Below are 25,559 nucleotides of genomic sequence, written 5' to 3'. Positions count from 1 at the left end.
AGTAATAAAGCATATGTATCATGTAAATTATATCTTACAAGTTGCAAGCCTCATGCATAGTGTACTAATAGTGCCCGCACCTTGTCCTAATTAGCTTGGACTACCGGATCATCACAATGCACATGTTTTGACCAAGTGATGTCTACGTTCCCCCTCCTTTCCTGTAGACAGTGTTGGGCCTCCAAGAGCAGAGGTTTGTAGAACAGCAGCAAGTTTTCCCTTAAGTGGATCACCCAAGGTTTATCGAACTCAGGGAGGAAGAGGTCAAAGATATCCCTCTCATGCAACCCTGCAACCACAAAGCAAGAAGTCTCTTGTGTCCCCAACACACCTAATAGGTGCACTAGTTCGGCGAAGAGATAGTGAAATACAGGTGGTATGAATAAGTATGCGCAGTAGCAACGGTGCCAGAAAATAGCTTGCTGGCGTGTAGTTGATGGTGGTAGTATTGCAGCAGTAGTAACACAGTAAAACAGTAAACAAGCAGCGATAGCAGTATTTAGGAACAAGGCCTAGGGATTACACTTTCACTAGTGGACACTCTCAACATTGATCACATAACAGAATAGATAAATGCATACTCTACACTTTTGTTGGATGATGAACACATTGCGTAGGATTACACGAACCCTCAATGCCGGAGTTAACAAGCTCCACAATAATGTTCATGTTTAAGTAACCTTATAGTGCAAGATAGATCAACATAACCAAATAGATCACATCAATACCATCATAGTAATAGTTAACTTCACAATCCACAAGAGATCATGATCATAGCCTACGACAAGAACCACATGGTGCACACACTAGTCACCTTTACACCATGCAGGAGGAGTAGAATACTTTAATAACATCACTAGAGTAGCACATAGATGAATTGTGATACAAAACTCATATGAATCTCAATCATGTAAAGCAGCTCATGAGATTATTGTATTGAGGTACATGGGAGAGAGATGAACCACATAGCTACAGCGAAGCCCTCAGCCTCAGGGGTGGATTACTCCCTCCTCATCATGGAGGCAGCGATGGCGGTGAAGATGGCGGTGAAGACGGCGGTGGAGATGGCTCCGGGGGCAATTCCCCGTCCCGGCAGGGTGCCGAAACAGAGTTCTGTCCCCCGAATTGGAGTTTCGCGACGGTGGCGGCGCCCCTGGAGTCTTTCTGGAGTTTTGTCAATTGGTATCAGGGTTTTCGATCCAGGGGCTTTAAATAGGCGAAGAGGCGGCGCAGGAGGGTCGAAGGGGCGACGACACCATAGGGCGGCGCGACCAGGGCCTGGGCCGCGCCGGCCTATGGTCTGGGGGCCCAGTGCCCCCCCTCTGGTCCTTCCCGGGTGTTCTGGATGCTTCCGGTGAAAATAGGAACTTGGGCGTTGATTTCGTCCGATTCCGAGAATATTTCGTTACTAGGATTTCTGAAACCAAAAACAGCAGAAAACAGGAACTGGCACTTCGGCATCTTGTTAATAGGTTAGTTCCAGAAAATGCATAAATAAGACATATAATGTGTATAAAACATGTAGATAACATCAATAATGTGGCATGGAACATAAGAAATTATCGATACGTCGGAGACGTATCAGCATCCCCAAGCTTAGTTCTGCTCGTCCCGAGCAGGTAAAACGATAACACAGATAATTTCTGGAGTGACATGCCATCATAACCTTGATCATACTATTTGTAAAGCATATGTAGTGAATGCAGCGATCAAAACAATGTATATGACATGAGTAAACAAGTGAATCATAAAGCAAAGACTTTTCATGAATAGCACTTCAAGACAAGCATCAATTAAGTCTTGCATAAGAGTTAACTCATAAAGCAATAATTCATAGTAAAAGCATTGAAGCAACACAAAGGAAGATTAAGTTTCAGCGGTTGCTTTCAACTTATAACATGTATATCTCATGGATATTGTCAACATAGAGTAATATAATAAGTGCAATAAGCAAGTATGTAGGAATCAATGCACAGTACACACAAGTGTTTGCTTCTTGAGATGGAGAGAAATAGGTGAACTGACTCAATCATAAAAGTAAAAGAATGGTCCTTCAAAGAGGAAAGCATCGATTGCTATATTTGTGCTAGAGCTTTGATTTTGAAAACATAAAGAGAGCATAAAAATAAAGTTTTGAGAGGTGTATGTTGTTGTCAACGAATGGTAGCGGGTACTCTAACCCCCTTGCCAGACAAACCTTCAAAGAGCGGCTCCCATTTTATTTTATTTTGGGTGGCACTCCTTCCAACCTTTCTTTCACAAACCATGGCTAACCGAATCCTCGGGTGCCTGCCAACAATCTCAAACCATGAAGGAGTGCCTTTTTATTTTAGTTTTATTATGATGACACTCCTCCCAACCTTTGCTTACACAAGCCATGGCTAACCGAATCCTTCGGGTGCCGTCCAACAATCACATACCATGGAGGAGTGTCTATTTTTGTTAATTAATTTGGGACTGGGAATCCCATTGCCAGCTCTTTTTGCAAAATTATTGGATAAGCGGATGAAGCCACTAGTCCATTGGTGAAAGTTGCCCAACAAGATTGAAAGATAAACACCACATACTTCCTCATGAGCTATAAAACATTGACACAAATCAGAGGTGATAAATTTTGAATTGTTTAAAGATAGCACTCAAGCAATTTACTTTGGAATGGCGGAGAAATACCATGTAGTAGGTAGGTATGGTGGACACAAATGGCATAGTGGTTGGCTCAAGGATTTTGGATGCATGAGAAGTAATCCCTCTCGATACAAGGTTTAGGCTAGCAAGATTATTTGAAACAAACACAAGGATGAACCGGTGCAGCAAAACTCACATAAAAGACATATTGTAAACATTATAAGACTCTACACCGTCTTCCTTGTTGTTCAAACTCAATACTAGAAATTATCTAGACCTTAGAGAGACCAAATATGCAAACCAAATTTAGCATGCTCTATGTATTTCTTCGTTAATGGGTGCAAAGCATATGATGCAAGAGCTTAAACATGAGCACAACAATTGCCAAGTATCACATTACCCAAGACATTTATAGCAATTACTACATGTAGCATTTTCCGTTTCCAACCATATAACAATTAACGAAGCAGTTTCAACCTTCGCCATGAACATTAAAAGCTAAGAACACATGTGTGCATACGAACCAGCGGAGCGTGTCTCTCTCCCACACAAGCATTTATTCAACAAAAACAAAAACAAGAAACATACTGACGCTCCAAGAAAAGCACATAAGATGTGACCGAATAAAAATATAGTTTCAAGAGAAGGAACCTGATAATTTGTCGATGAAGAAGGGGATGCCTTGGGTATCCCCAAGCTTAGACGCTTGAGTATTCTTGATATATGCAGGGGTGAACCACCGGGGCATGCCCAAGCTTAGAGCTTTCACTCTTCTTGATCATAGTATATCATCCTCCTCTCTTGACCCTTGAAAACATCCTTCACACCAAACTTCTCATAAACTTCATTAGAGGGGTTAGTACATAATCAAAAACTCACATGTTCAGAGGTGACACAATCATTCTTAACACTTCTGGACATTGCTCAAAGCTACTGGAAGGTAATGGAACAAAGAAATCCACCCAACACAGCGAAAGAAGCAATGCGAAATAAAAGGCAGAATCTGTCAAAACAGAACAGTCCGTAAAGACGAATTTCTAATAAATACTTCCGTTGCTCAGATCAGAAAACTCAAAACTAATGAAAGTTGCGTACATATCTGAGGAACACGCACGTAAATTTGCATATTTTTCTGATTTTTCTACAGAGAAAACTGCCCAGATTCATGACAGATAGAAATCTGTTTCTGCGCAGAAATCCAAATCTAGTATCAACCTTCGATTAGAGGCTTCACTTGGCACAACAAAACACAACACTAAGATAAGGAGAGGTTGCTACAGTAGTAAACAACTTCCAAGACACAAATATAAAATAAAGTACTGTAGCAAAATAACACATGGGTTATCTCCCAAGAAGTTCTTTCTTTATAGCCATTAAGATGGGCTCAGCAGTTTTAATGATGCACTCGCAAGAAATAATATGTGAAGCAAAAGAGAGCATCAAGAGGCAAATACAAAACATATTTAAGTCTAACATGCTTCCTATGCATAGGAATCTTGTAAATAAACAAGTTCATGAAGAGCAAAGTAACAAGCGTAGGAAGATAAAACAAGCATAGCTTCAAAAATTTCAGCACATAGAGAGGTATTTTAGTAACATGAAAATTTCTACAACCATATTTTCCTCTCTCATAATAACTTTCAGTAGCAACATGAGCAAACTCAACAATATAACCATCACATAAAGCATTCTTATCATGAGTCTCATGCATAAAATTATTACTACTCCCAACATAAGCATAATCAATTTTATTAGTTGTAGTGGGAGCAAATTCAACAAGGTAGCTATTATTCTCATCAAGTGTAGGAGGCATAGTATAATCACAACAAAATTTACTCTCCATAGTAGGTGGCACCAAAAGACCACTATCATTATAATCATCATATATGGGAGGCAAAGTATCATCAAAGAAAATTTTCTCCTCAATTCTTGGGGGACTAAAAAGATCATGGAAACCAGCTTCCCCAAGCTTAGAACTTTCTATATTATTATCAACAATGGTGTTCAAAGCGTTCATACTAATATTACTACCAGCATGCAAATAAAATTCCATAGGTTTTTTAATTTTCGCATCAAACAATCCATGTTTTAAATCAGGAAATAGAATAAGAAGATCATTCTTGTCCATTATGCCAAACTAGTGTAAACAAGAAACAAAAAGATGCAATTGCAGGATCTAAAGGAAATAGCTTTGAGTACTTACAACGACGGGAAATAGCTTGGTAGCCGAGGTCCGGAGTGTGAGTACCTTTTACCTTTCCTCCCCGGCAACGGCGCCAGAAAATAGCTTGATGTCTACGTTCCCCCTCCTTTCCTGTAGACAGTGTTGGGCCTCCAAGAGCAGAGGTTTGTAGAACAGCAGCAAGTTTTCCCTTAAGTGGATCACCCAAGGTTTATCGAACTCAGGGAGGAAGAGGTCAAAGATATCCCTCTCATGCAACCCTGCAACCACAAAGCAAGAAGTCTCTTGTGTCCCCAACACACCTAATAGGTGCACTAGTTCGGCGAAGAGATAGTGAAATACAGGTGGTATGAATAAGTATGAGCAGTAGCAACGGTGCCAGAAAATAGCTTGCTGGCGTGTAGTTGATGGTGGTAGTATTGCAGCAGTAGTAACACAGTAAAACAGTAAACAAGCAGCGATAGCAGTATTTAGGAACAAGGCCTAGGGATTACACTTTCACTAGTGGACACTCTCAACATTGATCACATAACAGAATAGATAAATGCATACTCTACACTTTTGTTGGATGATGAACACATTGCGTAGGATTACACGAACCCTCAATGCCGGAGTTAACAAGCTCCACAATAATGTTCATGTTTAAGTAACCTTATAGTGCAAGATAGATCAACATAACCAAATAGATCACATCAATACCATCATAGTAATAGTTAACTTCACAATTCACAAGAGATCATGATCATAGCCTACGACAAGAACCACATGGTGCACACACTAGTCACCTTTACACCATGCAGGAGGAATAGAATACTTTAATAACATCACTAGAGTAGCACATAGATGAATTGTGATACAAAACTCATATGAATCTCAATCATGTAAAGCAGCTCATGAGATTATTGTATTGAGGTACATGGGAGAGAGATGAACCACATAGCTACAGCGAAGCCCTCAGCCTCAGGGGTGGATTACTCCCTCCTCATCATGGAGGCAGCGATGGCGGTGAAGATGGCGGTGAAGACGGCGGTGGAGATGGCTCCGGGGGCAATTTCCCGTCCCGGCAGGGTGCCGAAACAGAGTTCTGTCCCCCGAATTGGAGTTTCGCGACGGTGGCGGTGCCCCTGGAGTCTTTCTGGAGTTTCGTCAATTGGTATCAGGGTTTTCGATCCAGGGGCTTTAAATAGGCGAAGAGGCGGCGCAGGAGGGTCGAAGGGGCGACAACACCATAGGGCGGCGCGGCCAGGGCCTGGGCCGCGCCGGACTATGGTCTGGGGGCCCAGTGCCCCCCCTCTGGTCCTTCCCGGGTGTTCTGGATGCTTCCGGTGAAAATAGGAACTTGGGCGTTGATTTCGTCCGATTCCGAGAATATTTCGTTACTAGGATTTCTGAAACCAAAAACAGCAGAAAACAGGAACTGGCACTTCGGCATCTTATTAATAGGTTAGTTCCAGAAAATGCATAAATATGACATATAATGTGTATAAAACATGTAGATAACATCAATAATGTGGCATGGAACATAAGAAATTATCGATACGTCGGAGACGTATCACCAAGTGTCACAAAGGGGTACCTCTATGCCGCCTGTACAAAGGTCTAAGGAGAAAGCTCGCATTGGATTTCTCGCTATTGATTATTCTTCAACTTAGACATCCATACCGGGACAACATAGACAACAGATAATGGACTCCTCTTTTATGCATAAGCATGTAACAACAATTAATAATTTTCTCATTTGAGATTTGAGGATATATGTCCAAAACTGAGACTTCCACCATGGATCATGGCTTTAGTTAGCGGCCCAATGTTCTTCTCTAACAATATGCATGCTTAACCATAGGGTGGTAGATCGCTCTTACTTCAGACAAGACGAACATGCATAGCAACTCACATGAAATTCAACAATGAATAGTTGATGGCGTCCCCAGTGAACATGGTTATCGCACAACAAGCAACTTATTAAGAGATAAAGTGCATAATTACATATTCAATACCACAATAGTTTTTAAGCTATTTGTCCCATGAGCTATATATTGCAAAGGTGAATGATGGAATTTTAAAGGTCACTCAAGCAATTTACTTTGGAATGGCGGAAAATACCATGTAGTAGGTAGGTATGGTAGACACAAATGGCATAGTGGTTGGCTCAAGTATTTTGGATGCACGAGAAGTATTCCCTCTCGATACAAGGTTTAGGCTAGCAAGGCTTATTTGAAACAAACACAAGGATGAACCGGTGCAGAAAAACTCACATAAAATACATATTGAAAACATTATAAGACTCTACACCGTCTTCCTTGTTGTTCAAACTCAATACTAGAAATTATCTAGACCTTAGAGAAACCAAATATGCAAACCAAATTTTAGCATGCTCTATGTATTTCTTCATTAATGGGTGCAAAGCATATGATGCAAGAGCTTAAACATGAGCACAACAATTGCCAAGTATCACATTACCCAAGACATTTATAGCAATTACTACATGTATCATTTTCCAATTCCAGCCATATAACAATTTAACGAAGGAGAAACTTCGCCATGAATACTATGAGTAGAAACCAAGGACACACTTGTCCATATGCTACAGCGGAGCGTGTCTCTCTCCCATAAAGTGAATTCTAGGATCCATTTTATTCAAACAAAACAAAAAACAAAAACAAACCGACGCTCCAAGCAAAAGCACATAAGATGTGATGGAATAAAAATATAGTTTCAGGGGAGGAACCTGATAATGTTGTCGATGAAGAAGGGGATGCCTTGGGCATCCCCAAGCTTAGACGCTTGAGTCTTCTTGATATATGCAGGGGTGAACCACCGGGGCATCCCCAAGCTTAGAGCTTTCACTCTCCTTGATCATGTTGCATCATACTCCTCTCTTGATCCTTGAAAACTTCCTCCACACCAAACTCGAAACAACTCATTAGAGGGTTAGTGCACAATAAAAATTAACATATTCAGAGGTGACACAATCATTCTTAACACTTCTAGACATTGCATAATGCTACTGGACATTAATGGATCAAAGAAATTCATCCAACATAGCAAAAGAGGCAATGCGAAATAAAAGGCAGAATCTGTCAAAACAGAACAGTTCGTATGGACGAATTTTAAAATGGCACCATACTTGCTCAAATGAAAATGCTCAAATTGAATGAAAGTTGCGTACATATCTGAGGATCATGCACGTAAATTGGATTAATTTTCTGAGCTACCTACAGGGAGGTGGACCCAGATTCGTGACAGCAAAGAAATCTGGAACTGCGCAGTAATCCAAATCTAGTACTTACTTTTCTATCAACGGCTTAACTTGGCACAATAAAACACTAAACTAAGATAAGAAGAGGTTGCTACAGTAATAAACAACTTCCAAGGCACAAAATAAAAACAAAGTACTGTAGGTAAAAAAACATGGGTTGTCTCCCATAAGCGCTTTTCTTTAACGCCTTTCAGCTAGGCGCAGAAAGTGTGTATCAAGTATTATCAAGAGACGAAGTGTCAACATCATAATTTGTTCTCATAATAGAATCAAAAGGTACCTTCATTCTCTTTCTAGGGAAGTGTTCCATACCTTTCTTGAGAGGAAATTGATATTACCTTCCTTCATATCAATAATAGCACCAACAGTTCGAAGAAAAGGTCTTCCCAATATAATGGGACAAGATGCATTGCATTCAATATCCAAGACAACAAAATCAACGGGAACAAGGTTATTGTTAACAGTAATGCGAACATTATCAACTTTACCCAAAGGTTTCTTTGTAGAATGATCAGCAAGATTAACATCCAAATAACAATTTTTCAGCGGTGGCAAGTCAAGCATATCATAAATTTTCTTAGGCATAACAGAAATACTTGCACCAAGATCACATAAAGCATTACAATCAAAATCTTTAACCTTCATCTTAATGATGGGCTCCCAACCATCCTCTAGCTTTTTAGGAATAGAGGCTTCGCGCTCTAGTTTCTCTTCTCTAGCTTTTATGAGAGCATTTGTAATATGATGCGTGAAAGCCAAATTTATAGCACTAGCATTAGGACTTTTAGCAAGTTTTTGCAAGAACTTTATAACTTCAGAGATGTGGCAATCATCAAAATTCAAACCATTATAATCTAAAGCAATGGGATCATCATCCCCAATGTTGGAAAAAATTTCAGCAGCTTTATCACATGCAGTTTCAGCAGTTTTAGCAGTTTCAGGCAGTTTCTTGCGCTTTGCATTAAAAGTGGAAACATTGCTAACACCGATTCTTTTATTAGTATTAGTAGGAGGTGCAGCAACATGTGTAGCATTAGCATTACAAGTGGTGGTAATAGTCCAAACTTTAGCTACATTCTTCTCTTTAGCTAGTTTTTCATTTTCTTCTCTATCCCACCTAGCACGCAGTTCAACCATTAATCTTATATTCTCATTAATTCTAACTTGAATGGCATTTGCTGTAGTAACAATTTTATTATGATGATTTTCATTAGGCAAAACTTTCGATTTCAAAAGATCAACATCAGCAGCAAGACTATCGACTTTAGAAGCAAGTATATCAATTTTCCCAAGCTTTTCTTCAACAGATTTGTTAAAAGCAGTTTGTGTACTAATAAATTCTTTAAGCATGGCTTCAAGTCCAGGGGGTGAACTCCTATTATTGTTGTAAGAATTCCCATAAGAATTAGCATAGCCGTTAACATTATTATAAGGATATGGCCTATAGTTGTTACTAGAATTGTTCCGGTAAGCATTGTTGTTGAAATTATTATTTTTAATGAAGTTTACATCAACATGTTCTTCTTGTGCAACCAATGAAGCTAATGGAACATTATTAGGATCAATATTAGTCCTATCATTCACAAGCATAGACATAATAGCATCAATCTTATCACTCAAGGAAGAGGTTTCTTCGACAGAATTTACCTTCTTACCTTGTGGAGCTCTTTCCGTGTGCCATTCAGAGTAGTTGATCATCATATTATCAAGAAGCTTTGTTGCTTCACCAAGAGTGATGGACATAAAGGTACCTCCAGCAGCTGAATCCAATAAATTCCGCGAAGAAAAATTTAGTCCTGCATAGAAGGTTTGGATGATCATCCAAGTAGTCAGTCCATGGGTTGGGAAATTTTTAACCAGAGATTTCATTCTTTCCCAAGCTTGAGCAACATGTTCAGTATCTAATTGTTTAAAATTCATTATGCTACTCCTCAAAGATATAATTTTAGCAGGGGGATAATATCTACCAATAAAAGCATCCTTGCATTTAGTCCATGAATCAATACTATTCTTAGGCAGAGATAGCAACCAATCTTTAGCTCTTCCTCTTAATGAGAAAGGGAACAATTTTAGTTTGATAATATCACCATCTACATTCTTATACTTTTGCATTTCACATAGTTCAACAAAATTATTAAGATGGGCAGCAGCATCATCAGAACTAACACCAGAAAATTGCTCTCGCATAACAAGATTCAGTAAAGCAGGTTTAATTTCAAAGAATTCTGCTGTAGTAGCAGGTGGAGCAATAGGTGTGCATAAGAAATCATTATTATTTGTGGTTGTGAAGTCACACAACTTAGTGTTTTCAGCGGTAGCCATTTTAGCAACAGTAAATAAAGCAAACTAGATAAAGTAAATGCAAGTAACTAATTTTTTTTGTGTTTTTCATATAGCAAACAAGATAGTAAATAAAGTAAAACTAGCAACTAATTTTTTTGTATTTTGATTTAGTGCAGCAAACAAAGTAGTAAATAAAACTAAGCAAGACAAAAACAAAGTAAAGAGATTGAGAAGTGGAGACTCCCCTTGCAGCGTGTCTTGATCTCCCCGGCAACGGCGCCAGAAATTTAGCTTGATGGCGTGTAACTCACACGTTCGTTGGGAACCCCAAGAGGAAGGTATGATGAGCACAGCAGCAAGTTTTCCCTCAGAAAGAAACCAAGGTTTATCGAACCAGGAGGAGCCAAGAAGCACGTTGAAGGTTGATGGCGGCGGGATGTAGTGCGGCGCAACACCAGGGATTCCGGCGCCAACGTGGAACCTGCACAACACAACCAAAGTACTTTGTCCCAACGAAACAGTGAGGTTGTCAATCTCACCGGCTTGCTGTAACAAAGGATTAACCGTATTGTGTGGAAGATGATTGTTTGCAGAAAACAGTAGAACAAGTATTGCAGTAGATTGTATTTCAGTAAAGAGAATTGGACCGGGGTCCACAGTTCACTAGAGGTGTCTCTCCCATAAGATAAACAACATGTTGGGTGAACAAATTACAGTTGGGCAATTGACAAATAAAGAGAGCATGACCATGCACATACATATCATGATGAGTATAGTGAGATTTAATTGGGCATTACGACAAAGTACATAGACCGCCATCCAACTGCATCTATGCCTAAAAAGTCCACCTTCAGGTTATCATCCGAACCCCCTCCAGTATTAAGTTGCAAAGCAACAGACAATTGCATTAAGTATGGTGCGTAATGTAATCAACAACTACATCCTTAGACATAGCATCAATGTTTTATCCCTAGTGGCAACAGCACAACACAACCTTAGAACTTTCTGTCACTGTCCCAGGTGTCAATGCATGCATGAACCCACTATCGAGCATAAATACTCCCTCTTGGAGTTACAAGCATCTACTTGGCCAGAGCATCTACTAGTAACGGAGAGCATGCAAGATCATAAACAACACGTAGATATAACTTTGATAATCAATATAACAAGTATTCTCTATTCATCGGATCCCAACAAACGCAACATATAGAATTACAGATAGATGATCTTGATCATGTTAGGCAGCTCACAAGATCCGACAATGATAGCACAATGGGGAGAAGACAACCATCTAGCTACTGCTATGGACCCATAGTCCAGGGGTAGACTAGTCACACATCACACCGGAGGCGACCATGGCGGCGTAGAGTCCTCCGGGAGATGATTCCCCTCTCCGGCAGGGTGCCGGAGGGGATCTCCTGGATCCCCCGAGATGGGATCGGCGTTGGCGGCGTCTCTGGAAGGTTTTCCGTATCGTGGCTCTCGGTACTGGGGGTTTCGTCATGGAGGCTTTAAGTAGGCGGAAGGGCAAGTCAGGAGGCGGCGCGAGGGCCCCACACCATAGGCCGGCGCGGCCAGGGGGGGCCGCGCCGCCCTAGGGTTTGGGCACCCTGTGGCCCCACTTCGTTTCGTCTTCGGACTTCTGGAAGCTTCGTGGCAAAATAGGCCCCTGGGCGTTGATTTCGTCCAATTCCGAGAATATTTCCTTACTAGGATTTCTGAAACCAAAAACAGCAGAAAACAGCAACTGGCACTTCGGCATCTTGTTAATAGGTTAGTTCCAGAAAATGCACGAATATGACATAAAGTGTGCATAAAACATGTAGATAATATCAATAATGTGGCATGGAACATAAGAAATTATCGATACGTCGGAGACGTATCAAGGCCTCTCAGCCCTGCCCGGTAGAGAAGCTGGAATCGAGCTTCGCACCTGGGCAGGGCTGAACTCGCCCGGAAAAACACCCCCCGCGCCCCGCACCTGGCCCGAGTCCAACAGGGGTCGAAAGCCCCCACCCTCATTTCCCCCCGAAAAATGCTCTCATCGCAACCTCCTGCACGCCTAGACGAGCCGGCGATCCTCTCCGCCACGGCTGGACGCGCCGGCGAACTCCTCCTGGACGCTCCATGGAGATGAAGCGCCGCCAGGGAGCTCGACCAGCGACGGGTCCGCCGCCTCCACGCCTGGATGCGCCGGCGGTCACCTCCTCCGCCTGGACGAGCCACGGGAACGAAGCGATCTCCTCCGCCTGGACGCGCACGCGGACGAGCGCCACCTGGACGCGCACGGGGACGAAGCGCCAGGGTCGTCGGAGCTGCCTCACGTCGTCGGAGCTGCCTCGCGTCGTCGGAGCTCCGCCGCCTAGACGCTCACGGAGAGCTCCTTCGCCTGGACGCGGACGGGGACGAGCGCCGCCTGGACTCGCATGGGGACGAAGCAGCGCCAGGCTCGTCCGTGCCCCGGACCTTGCGTCGCCGGAGCTGCCTCGCCGGAGCTCCCTCACCGGAGCTGCCACGCCGGAGCTCCCTCACCGGAGCTCTAGGGACCCGATTGCGTTTTTAGGGACCCGATTGCTTTTGTTTCTTCTTTACAGGGACCAGATCGCATTTTTATTTTGTATGGAAGGATCTGATCGCGTTTCATTTTGTATGGAGTGGTCTTTGTGTAAATTTTATATCTTCTCAGCTATTCTCACCCCACACGACGCACCAAACAAGAGATGCACTGGGCATGTCTCCACTGGCCCGAGCCACCAAACACACACAAAAATCTGAGCCCAACTAAGCTAGAGTCAGCTTGTATGAGGAGAGATTACAATTCTTAGGTGACCCGGGCTACCAAACACACCCTAAGCAAGGCCGATCGAGGCAGCCAACCTTCACAATGTCAGGGCAAGACTCGACATACAACTTGGAGGCTCCCGACACCACCTAGGGTTTGCACAACACCACACAAACCTCTAGATGAGCGCACAACAAGGACCTCCACAAAAGGAGATCTAGGGTAACAAGTTGCACCAAGAAATATTTGGGGGAATTTGAAATTCTTGGGTAGATAAGTAGCCCTCCTCCGTCAATTCCCAAAGTCTTGGGTTATTTGGTTGGCTAGGGAGGGAAATCCACGACTTTGAATCTCAACAATGATGGAGGCGAGAGAGTGTCCAATGTCCAGATCTGGTTGGGGAAGAAGTCCCCTATTTATAGGGCGGTACGCCAAAATGCCTGTTGTGCAGGCAGAGGACAAGATATCCTGAGTTATGGGGGGCCGAACATTTTGGTGGGGCTAGATATTCTAGGCCTAGCTCAATAGACGGGCATATCGCGCACCATCTTTGGCCATGACATGGAGCGAAGGACGCCAAAGTTCTGATGGTGAAGCCGCTCGTGCCAAATACATGCGTCAGTATTGTTGTAAACTGACATAAGGTACATTGGCGAGCAGGAGATTGCTCCGACCGCAGAGAGACATGAAGCCGTCACAAATTGTGGAGGGGCACTCATTCTTGTCGAGCAGCCCCAAGATGACGATGTTTGTCTTAGCTTGGGGTGAAGTAGACCTCCGTCAGTACACATTTCTCAGCTCCCCGCACCACTGTGCCACGCTCACGAATGTCGATGATGGAGTTCACGCCGAAGAGTACCATGTCGACAATCTTCATGTCCTGGTCCGCGGACACATCTTTGTTGCCTGTCATATGATTTGACGCGCCGTTGTAGAGGAGATAGGGAACATCGATAGGCTCCCGTTCGTCGCCGTGACGAAATTTGGCGCACTCCTCATTGAGGAACGCTTGCCTTTCAACGTGTTAGAGTTCTTCATCGGCCAGGCAAACTGATGGGCGTATAGTGTATACGCTTAGGTTGAGCTCCAAGTGCAGAATTTGTAGATGTGGAAGACGTGTTTTCCCCACGAGGGTGACTCAAGGGTAATATCAAACTCTCGGGAAACTGTGTGTTAAGGTGTTCGCCGTGTATGCCACTTGGGTCTACACTCAACAGTGTTGACAGGAGGCGAGATAACGCGGCACTAAATAACAAAGATGACAAGTCTCACCCGGCGACTTGGACGCTATGGGATTCGAATGACACACAAACCCCCCGCGCGAGCATGATATTTTCCTGTATATCATTGTCGTGCTATACGCACCTCATATTGTCATGTTATAACCTAGCGTGTGAAGACTAGCAGGCTGCAGGTTTCCTGTTCGGACATCTCATTCTCACCCGGGGACATGGCGACACCGGTGTACACGCATCTTGCCCACGCAGTCGCGCTCCTGCTGCTGGCGGCGACAACGGCCGCCGCGGTGCGCTCCGAGGCCGACGCCCTTCTGGCCTGGAAGGCCACCCTGACTGGCGCCTCCGCGCTGTCCAGCTGGACAAAACTCGCAGGGCCCTGCTCCTGGTTCGGCGTGTCCTGCAACACCGCCGGCCGCATCGAGTCTCTCACGCTCCGGGGCCTCGGCATCAACGGCACACTCGACGCGCTTGACGCGGCGGCGTTCCCGGCCCTCACCAAGCTCGACCTCAACAATAACAACTTCCTCGGCACCATCCCGGCGAGCCTCTCGAGCCTGCGCTCCCTCGCCGAGCTCGACCTCGGAAGCAACTGGCTCGACGGCGCCATCCCACCGCAGCTCGGCGATCTCTCAAACCTCATCCACCTGCGCCTCTACAACAACAACCTCGCCCACGCCATCCCTCACCAACTCAGCAGGCTCCCCAGGATCATGCACTTCGACCTGGGCTCCAACTTCCTCAACAATACGGACGACCGAAACTTCTCGCCCATGCCCACTGTCACCTTCATGTCGCTCTACCTCAACTACCTCGGCGGTAGCTTCCCTAAGTTCATCCTCAACAGCCGAAACATCACCTACCTCGATCTGTCGCAGAACCTTTTCTCCGGGCCCATGCCGGACTCGCTGCCAGTGGATCTCCCGAACCTGAGGTACCTCAACTTGTCTGTCAATTCCTTCTCCGGTCGGATACCAGCCTTGCTGTTGAAGCTTGGGAAGCTTCAGGATCTACGGATTTCCTCCAACAATCTGACTGGTGGAATCCCGGAATTTCTTGGGTCGATGTCCCAGCTGAGAGTTCTTGAACTCGGCAACAACCAGCTCGGTGGTCCCATCCCGCCTGTTCTTGGACAGCTCCAGATGCTACAACGCCTTGTCATTAAGAGCGCTGGGTTGGTTTCCACTATACCACCCGAGCTGGGCGACCTTGACAACCTCACTTTCTTGGACATGTCCACGAACCAGCTCACCGGCGTCCTGCCGCCGGCGTTTGCCGGGATGCGCAAAATGCGGGAGTTTGGCATAACGTCAAACTTCCTCACTGGCGAGATCCCAGGTGTACTGTTCACGAGCTGGCCAGAGCTCATATCTTTCATGGCGCAGAACAACTCCTTTACCGGGAAGATTCCGCAGGAGCTCGGCATGGCAACCAGGCTGAGTAGCTTGTATCTCTTCAGCAACAATCTTACAGGCCATATCCCGGCCGAGCTCGGCGAGCTAGTGAACCTAGTGGAGCTGGACTTGTCTGTGAACCGGCTCACGGGGCCCGTACCTAACTCGATCGGCAACCTCACACAGCTCACGAGGCTGGCGCTCTTCTTCAATGGACTTACCGGCGTGATTCCCCCTGAGATCGGCAGAATGACGGCGCTGCGAGTCTTGGACGTCAGCGCCAACCGCTTAGAGGGTGAGCTACCCGCGGTCATCACATATCTCAGCAATCTCAATTACCTTTCTCTGTTCAATAACAACTTCAGCGGCACCGTCCCGCCGGACCTCGGGAAGGGTCTAGCTTTGACCGACGTGAGCTTCGCGAACAACAGCTTCTCGGGCGAACTGCCGCAGAGCCTCTGCGACGGCCTCGCACTGCAAAACTTCACGGCGAACCAGAACCATTTCACCGGCAGGCTGCCACCGTGCCTCAAGAACTGCACGGACCTGTACCGGGTGCGGCTAGAAGGAAACCACTTCACCGGCGACATCTCGGACGCGTTCGGTGTCCACCGCAACTTGGTTTACCTGGATATATCGGGGAGTCAGCTGACAGGGAAGCTGTCGTCTGACTGGTCAGGGTGCACCAATCTTACAGTTTTAGCCATGAACAATAATCGCATCTCTGGAAATATCCCTGCGACCTTCTGTCGACTAACCCATCTCGAGTTACTCGATCTATCAAATAACACTTTCAGCGGGGAGCTCCCAAGTTGCTGGTGGGAATTACAAGCTCTGGTATTTCTGGACCTATCCAACAATGGCTTATCGGGTGAATTTGCTAGTACTACTTCAACGAGCTTGGACCTTCCTCTTCAGTCACTCCATCTTGCTAACAATAGCTTCTCTGGAGATTTCCCTTCTGTCATTAGGAAGTGCAGAATTCTCGTCACCCTTGATCTTGGGAACAACATGTTCGTCGGTGATATTCCCTCTTGGATTGGATCAAGCGTACCCTTTCTAAGAGTTCTTAGTCTCCCATCCAACAAATTCACCGGTGTCATTCCATCCGAGTTGTCTCAACTTTCTAATCTCCAAGTGCTTGACGTGTCCAAAAACAGACTTACCGGATTCATACCGGACACATTCAGCAACTTATCATCCATGAAGCAGCCAAACAAAATAGTTTCGAGATTACAACTTTCTGAAAAGAATAACCAATTTGAGTTGGTCCAACTGAGCCGGATTTCCACTTTTTCGCGGAGGAGTATGCCCAAGCCCAATAACCAGTCGTACCAAGACAGAGTCAACATATTCTGGAAGGGCCGTGAACAAACTTTTCAGAAAGCAATTGAGTTAATGACAGGTATGGATTTATCAAGCAATCTACTTACGGGGGATATCCCTGAGGAGCTGACATACCTCCAAGGTCTGCGGTTCTTGAACTTATGCAGAAATGATCTATCATCACTATTCCAGAAAGTATTGGCAGTTTGGAGCTACTGGAGTCCCTTGACTTGTCATGGAATGAACTTTCCGGTACTATTCCTCCAAGCATTTCAAATTTGCAAACACTGGGCATGTTAAATCTCTCAAACAATCTATTGAGGGGCCACATACCCACGGGAAATCAGCTGCAGACACTTGTAGACCCCTCAATTTATTGCAACAATCAGGGACTTTGTGGCTTCCCGTTGAGCACTTGTTTGGACGAGGGAGCCGAAGACCATAAAGAACATGGAGATGATGTGTGGCTGTGCTACTCTGTAATTCTTGGCACTGTTTTTGGTTTTTGGCTTTGGTTTGGAGCACTGTTTTACCTTCAGCCATGGAGATTTTCATTTCTCCATTTTGTTGATGGGTTAGGCATGAAGATTGCGGATAAATGTCATGTCACACGCTAAGGTTTCACGTGATAGGTGCATTAGCAAAGACATGACGTGCATTTTATCAATTATGTATGTTCCTTTTTGGTTCCCCTGTACGAAAAGAAAAGCACTGAACTATAGCAGTTTGAAGAATAATATAATTGGGCATTTCAGATGGACATTTGTTCTATGGTTTTATCAGGCAATAAGAATTATTATATCTACTGGGCTCAATATTATTAGAGATATATAATATCTGATGTAAGGATGATGTGATATGATATAAACCAATTCGGTATATTCTATATGTATTCTAGGGTCTTTTTTGATATACACGATACCCCCAATTATTAATATCTTTACTATTAAACGGCAATCGGCATTTTGCATTGACCCCTTCAAGAACAGGGAAATTAATTAATCTGCAGTTCACACTCCATATCCACAGCTCCACCTGATCCTCCTCCTCCTCTGTACTCTGAGCGCCCACGACAGACGGGTGCATCGGCCACCAGCACCGATATTTTATTATTATTTAAGTGTAAATAAATTTATAGAACCCGTAACAACGCACGGTTATTGAGCTAGTAAAATGCAAATTCTAACAAACAACCGACCTCGTTTTTGGGATCAACAAGGTCCCATCGTTGTGCCACTCGATGGCCATCCCATAACTTGGATGGAGCGGCACCTCCGGTTACATTGAAACAACAAGTCTTAGCCATGTAGTCTCCTCATCCACCCGGATCCACATGTCTTCCCCAGTTCTCTCCACAAAAGTTATCCCCAAGTTAACTCTCTCACCATCACTCTGCTGGCCCGGATCTCATGTCCCGTAACTGGCCCGTACACGTTCGGGCGTCAGCGGCGGCATAGTTCCCACTACACCCTCCAATTTCTTGCACTCGAGGCCGGCCACGATCCTCTCTGGCCCGGCACTCTGTCCCTTGCATGGCCCGGTCGTATAGGGGCGTATGGGACTGGGTGGCGGGTGCGGCAATGTTCCAGCTATAGCACGTACGTAAATTTCTAGCACTCGAGCCCAGTCGCGATCCTCTCTGGCGAGTCCCTCTGGCCCCTCCGTGGCCTCGCCTGATGGCTTCCTAGAAGGCGCTAACCACCATCATGGGCTTCTGAACGGCGGAGACCTTGAGGTCAGAAGTGAACCAGGGGCCATCCTATGTACTCGGTGTTGTCTACATCCTCGGGGGTTGGTACCTACATCCTCAAGTAGCATGCTACATCCTTGGGGGTCGCCGGCTACATCCTTCTGCTGAATGGGTAAGAGAGCGACTAGGGGGGGGGGGGGGGGGGGGCTGAATAGGAGTTGCACAACTTTTTAGCCTTCTTCAATTTTTAGGTTATGCAAAAAAGTAAAGGTGAACAATTTTATCAATAAAGTGATCCTAAATGATGCATAACACGATAAGAACAACAACTAGACATAACAAGGTAGAACAAGTAATAGAAAAGTAAAGGAGACGATATAGCCGATCCGAATGGAGACACGACACACGAGAAGTTTCCCGTAGTTCCTTTCGAAGGGGAAGTACGTCTGCGTTGGAAAGGTATGGTGCCACGAAGGCCACTAACTACCACAAAGATGCCACCTTCTTCCCCGGTGAGCATACCACCAAGGTGTACCCAGATGTCCACTAAGCAAGGCCGGTCGAGGCAGCCAACTTTCACAAGGTTGCGGCAAGACTCGGCATACAACTTGGTGGCTCCAAATACCACCTAGGATTTGCACAACACCACTCAAACCTCTAGATGAGCTCACAACAAGGACCTCCACAAAAGGAGTCTAGGGTAAGAAGTTGCACCAAGGAATAGTTTGGGAATTCGAAATTCTTAGGTAGATAGGTAGATCAGGCCCTCCTCCATCGATTCCCAAAGTCTTGGGCTATTTGGTTAGGTAGGGAGGGAAATCCACGGCTGTGAATCTCAACAACAATGGACACGAGAGAGTGTCCAATGTCTAGATCTAGCTGGTGAAGAAAACCCCTATTTATAGGGTCATACGCCAAAATGCCCGCTGTGTAGTCAGGGGACGAGATAGTCCGTACTTATGGTGGGGGGGGGGGGGGGGGCGGGCATTTCGATGGCGAAGTCGCTTGTGTGAAACACAAGTGTCATGATTGTTGCAAACTAACATAAGCTACCTCGGCGAGCAGGAGATTGCTCCTATCCTAGAGAGACATGAAGCTGTCACAAATCGTGGAAGGGCACCCATTCTCTTTGAACTGCCCCAAGCTGATGATGCTTGTCGCCCTGCACCATGATCACCACGGTGACACGCTCACGAATGTCGAGGATTGAGTTAACGCCGAAGCGTACCGTGTGGACAATCTTTATGTCGAGGTCCGCGAACACATCTTTGTTGTTCGTCATATGATTTGACGCGCCGTTGTCGAGGAAATAGGGAACATCGACAAGCTCCCATTTGTCGCCAAAATGAACTTTGGCGCACTCCTCGTCGAGGAACGCTTGCCTTGCAATGTGTTCAAGTTCTTCATCGGTCGGGCAAAGCTGCGCCATGAGAAGCATATCCAGTTTGTCATCGTCCACATCCTTCGTCAGGTGAGCATCTTCCCTCTTTTCCTTGTGACATTCCGTGGACCAGTGCCCAAGTTTTCCATAGTAGCTGCACTTATCATCACGTGCTAGCGCCACCACTTGGGCTTCTCGTGCCCCCATCACGCGCAATGTCGTGCCTAGGCCCTTGGTGCGGTGGTTGTCGCCACTCCTGACAAATCGTCGTCGTCGTGGCACTTCATGCGTGTACACCACTGCTCCTCCATGAACAGCAGCTGCCCGCCACTTGCAGAGACCATTTTGTTCATCATCGTTGTCCTGTTCGCGGACCTTGAGGCGACCGGTGAGCTTCTCGATGGACATGGTGTTGAGATTGAGTAGGTTGTCGCTCGACCGTGCCATGTACATTTATTTCTTGGGGACGATGCACATGTACTTGAGGATGACCTTCATGTCGCTGACTGGATCGTCGTGAATGCCCAACTGATGAACCGGTTCCTGCAGCTGCAACCCAAAATCATAGACTGAATCACCCGATTTGAAACAGACATCCTCCTACTGCTTGCGAAAGTTCTAGGCTTTTGAGTCGCGGACTCATTCAGTCCTGACGCGACAGGCCTCCTTAGCCATCTTCTTGAAGGTGAGCATGGGGATCATCTCGGGTGGCACCGCACGGAGAATTGCCTCTAGCACTACCCGATCATCGTGGTACTCCCCTTTCCCGGTGTTGATGATGTCCCACAAGTGTCGCACCTGGAGGATGAACCTCCATCAGCAGCGACCGGGAATTCTTGTTCATCCTGGTCAGCACGAGCTAGGCCGTGTCCGATCCGCCGGCCACGTCGCACCTAGATCGCGCACTGGACGCTGAGAGCGTGTTGTGCCGAAGCGGCTGTTCGCGATGCAGCACTGGAGTTCTTCCTGTCCTCAGCCGCAGCTTCAGCGGCCTTCTTGGATGGGTCACCGGGATACCACTTGTCAGCTAAAGCCCTGCAGCGATCAAGATCACACGAGTACTGGAAGGAGTGACAGTGAGAGGATGAAGAACAGCGTTCAACTTGTCGCTTTTCTCCGTTTTCTTTCTTTTTATTCAAAGATGAACAAAGCATGTCATGGCGATCGCTACTAAATAGTGCCATCCCATGTTTCGGATCGAGCTCACGGTGTTCCTAGAGACTCGGACGTGGTCACGCGCAATGCGTCAATGTCCGCTAAAAACGCTAACAGAAACCAAACAAAACTGAAACTGTTCGACACCGAACAGCTAACACAAGAGCTAACTGAATTTATTCAACAGGCTTGCATAGGTTCTGGCGTCAATGTGCAGGTCCTGATTGGAGGTGAAGAGTCCCTGGCGATGGAACCGGTTGACGAAGTACCTGTTGTCAAACGCGTTGGGCGTCCTGATGTCTTTCACATTGGTGCTTCATATTGGACATTTGCTTGCACTATAGAGTATCGAGGTCGACGTGGTCTGGAATGCATGTCTAAGCACCTTTCCGGAACACATTACTACATAAGATAGCGCACTTGGCAGAAAACAGAAGTTGCATATTGGCCACTTTGGTACTGGCACATAATCAGAAGAAAACGATGGAGTTAACTGACCAACAGACAAAGAGACAACTTAGGTCATCTCCTACGGGGCTGCTCAATTGCCCCGGACCGGCCAGATTTGAGCAGCATCGGACAAAACCAGGCCCCTCCGGGGCTGCTCACCTCCGGGCTCGGTCCGTTTTTGGTTCGTGGCTGCTTAAATCCATACCAAATTTGGTCCAGAAATGAGCAGCCCGCGGACACAAAACGGACGCGCGGCGCAGCCCCGTCCCCGCTCGGTCAAAGCGAGTGGCCCACCGGTCAGTGACCGTGGCGACGGCTGGCCTCCCCCACGCCCATATTAAATGGGGCCGCCGCCCCCGCAACCGTCCCCACATCACTCTCACTCACTCGCCACCCACCCACCTCCCCGCCCGCGGACCCAACTCGCCGGAGCAAACCCTAGCCGCCGCCGCGCCATGGGACGCTGGTGGCTCAGCAAGGGGAAGAATGACCACGAGGCGGGGAGCTCCCGCCACGCCGCTCGCACACCACCCCCACCACCACCACCGCGCCGCACCCGCACCCGCACGCGGCGCCGCTCCACCAAACCGCGCCGCCGCGCCCTTTCGCCTCGCCCCTCCGGCCGGCCAGCCATGGCGCGTCCGCCAGCGGCCCTACCTCAACAAGAGGAAGTGCCAATGGTACCGGGACAACGCCACCCCAGTACCATGGCCGGACGTGCACCTCTTCGAGGACTGGCACCTCAACCCGGAGCGCATCCCGGTGCCGCCGGTCCCGAAGGAGGGCCTGGCGAGGGAGGTCGAGATCCTCCGACGCCGCGATGAGCTGCCGGACGACCTGCGCGCGGACCCAGCGTTAGCCGTGGATAGTCCCTATTGGGACACTTGGTTCACGGACGAACACGACCTCCGGCGGAGGTCGTTCTTCGGGGCACGACGCGGCCGCAGCGAGGCCAGGTACCCGCCGCCATCTCCCCCACGCCAGCCGCGACGTGCCCTCCCTCCCCTGCGCATTGGTGAGGCCGCGCCCGTCAAGATGGAGGAGGAGCCACTCGAGGAGGACCACGACGAGGAGGACGAGCTGGCCATGGCCATCGCGACGTTCGCCCGGGAAGCCGGGGAAGCGGCCGCGGAGGAGGCCAGGGCCGTAGCTGACACCATTGCGGCTGTGGCGGCCCACGAGGCGGCGGAGGCGCAGGCCCAGGCTAAGGCCAATGTCCCGTGGGCGCCGCCGCCGGAGGAGGAGATGGAGGAAGAGGAGGCGCCGCCGGCGCCACAGCAGCCCCCAACTCCTCCGCGCGAGTCGGGGCTGCCGGCGCACCTCATCGAGGACCCGCCCTACATCATACTGGAGTAGGTCCGGCGTAGCTCCGGCCACCGGCCGCCACTGGCTTATCCAGTTTTAGTTTTTTTAAGGTTTTTCTTTTTTTTTTTGTAAAAAAATGGGCCCTTGTCGTCCCTATCTAATCTATGCCCATGTCCTTTTGCGAATTGAGCACCCCCGTAGGGTGCAGCTCCTTCGGACCCGTCCGCGCAGCACAGACGGCTGCTCAAACAGACAAAATCCGGACCAAATCGGTCCGGATTTGAGCAGCCCGTTGGAGATGACCTTACGGATCTACTTGTGGAACACCATCTTGGCGTTCCCCGACGAAATTCCCATATATACATAAGTTGAGGCACACGAAGCAACACAAGGCTCCGAAGGCGATGCCCAGGATCCCCACCACGAGCCCAGCGACAGAGAGGCCCCGAACCACCGTGGGCGCGTGAGCAGAGCGGCAGAATAGGTATACCTGCAGGACGCCGGAAACGGCGATGATCCTGAGCCCGCTTAAGTCATCCGGATCTGGAGTGACGGCGAGGACAGGCGGGTTCTCGACGTCGGCCATTATTCGATATCCCTTGATCGATCCTGTTGGATGCGCCGCGTGTTTCGTGGATATATGCAGCAGGTTGAGCTACGTCTGCCGTGAAATCAGAGGCTGACCCGGTTTTCTGCATGCATACCTTCCATCGCTGGTTGAAATAAAAGACAGTAAGTATCCTAATTAACAGGTAAATCCTGTCATGGAAGATGGACACGGCTTGCCTGTGGCATCCCTATGCGACGATCCGTTGGTTTAGGATCGTTCGGCTTCGCTGTTTTCCCATCCCGCGAGAAATAAAAAATGAAAAAAAATCCCTATTTCATTTTCCGTATTCGTTCGGTAGGTCTATCGATTCTACTGTACATCCAAACACAAAGAACTGAGAGAGCATGAGCGCCGCCCCGATTTCCTCCTCTCGCCACTCCCCATCAAATCGTTATCTCTTTCCGCTTGAGTGCTACGACTGCTGGACGGGCATTGGGGGTCGTCGGAGTTACCATTTGGGATAATCTGTACTTGTGGAACGCCAAGCGGCGGAGGTCAAACCGGACCTGCAGACCATTGACCGACGGGCGAACATGGTTGGTTCCTTGCTGCAGCGGCATCGTGTGGGACTAGGTCTACGGATGCATAAGGGCATCTCCAGCGGCGCGACACATTTTATTATCCGCGCCCGTCCGTTTACATCGTGCCGTGGACGCTAAAATGATCGTTTTTATCCGCGCGTCAGTTTGTGTCTGAGGGTGGCTCCAGCGGGGCGACGCATTTTTTTACTTATTTTATTCTTTTCTCCATTTAAACATAGTTCCAAATATTACGTATTGGAATATTATTTTACACAAACTAATACATAGTTTGGAGCATGGTTTACACAAACTAATACATAGTTTGAATCATGGTTGACACAAATAAAAACATTTTAAAAAAAGAAACTAGTTGTGTTGATTTTCATTTGTTCGCTGCCAAGAAAGAATATTCGAGGGCACACTCAATCACCCAAACTGGAAAATCCAGCTTGGGACGGTTCCCTTGTTGGTTCTTCCGTGGAAGAACAACCAGAAACCTTCACTACTGACTTCGTCTAGCCCGTACCCATATTCCCTGCACTCTAAGTTCTAACTATCGGTGTCCGAACCGGACTCGCCGGTGTGGTAGTGCATGCGGCAGGCTGTGTCGTCGAACACCTTGACGATCATCTCGCCGTCCCCCTCGTAGAGGAAGGTGAGCTGGCAGCCGGGCACGAGCGCGAGGTCGCGGGCGAACTTGTCCCACCCCGTGTGCAGATACATCTTGCCTTGTCTGTCGAACAAGACTTCCACGGTCCACCGGTAGAAGTTGCAGCTGGCCTCCCGTAGTTGAAAGTGCGCCAGCTCGACGCCATTGACGAACTCGGTGAACTTGTTCGAGAGCCGCTTGATGCCGAGTGGGTCGTCGTCGATGCGGAGGAGGAACTCGAAGCAGCGGTTGTCTTGCGAAGACGAGGAGGGCGCAGGCGACGGCGAGCGTGGGGCCGTAGCTGCTCCACCACGGCGGCCCCTGCCCCGGCCCCGTGGGCGCCCAGGGCCGCGGCCTCGACCGCCTCACCGCCACCAGGACCCGCCATGGACTTCCTCGTGGGCCTGGTTGCGTCGCACGAAGAGCTAGGCGGCGCTACGGTGGAGCTTGTGGCGGCTAGGGTTTGTTTGGAGGAGTGGATGAGGAAGAAGAACGCGCCCTCTTTATATAGGCCCGAGGTAGGCGATGACAGTGGGACGCGTGGTGTCGCCATTAACGTGGTTGGTGGAGGTAGGCGACGGCCGCTCGGCAGCCGAGACATCGCCATTAACGTGGCGCAGACTGCCGAACCGACGATGCGGTGCCAGTCGCTGGCGTGCTTGAGAAGACGCATCGACGCAAGGTCGCTGCCAGGCGGGCCCGACGAAATGTC

The 25,559-nt window shown here is 47.6% G+C and overlaps 1 pseudogene; it reads left to right on the top strand.

The window, feature by feature from the left end:
• Positions 1-14,562: 14,562 nt before the first annotated feature.
• LOC127346008 (uncharacterized) lies at positions 14,563-17,970 on the top strand (annotated as a pseudogene).
• The last annotated feature ends 7,589 nt before the right edge of the window (positions 17,971-25,559 follow it).

Source organism: Lolium perenne, chromosome 3 (genome assembly GCF_019359855.2).
Source record: "Lolium perenne isolate Kyuss_39 chromosome 3, Kyuss_2.0, whole genome shotgun sequence".
Taxonomy (NCBI): Eukaryota; Viridiplantae; Streptophyta; class Magnoliopsida; order Poales; family Poaceae; genus Lolium; species Lolium perenne.
Note: the sequence above shows the minus strand (reverse complement) of the source record. Positions and strands in the feature narration are given on the sequence as shown.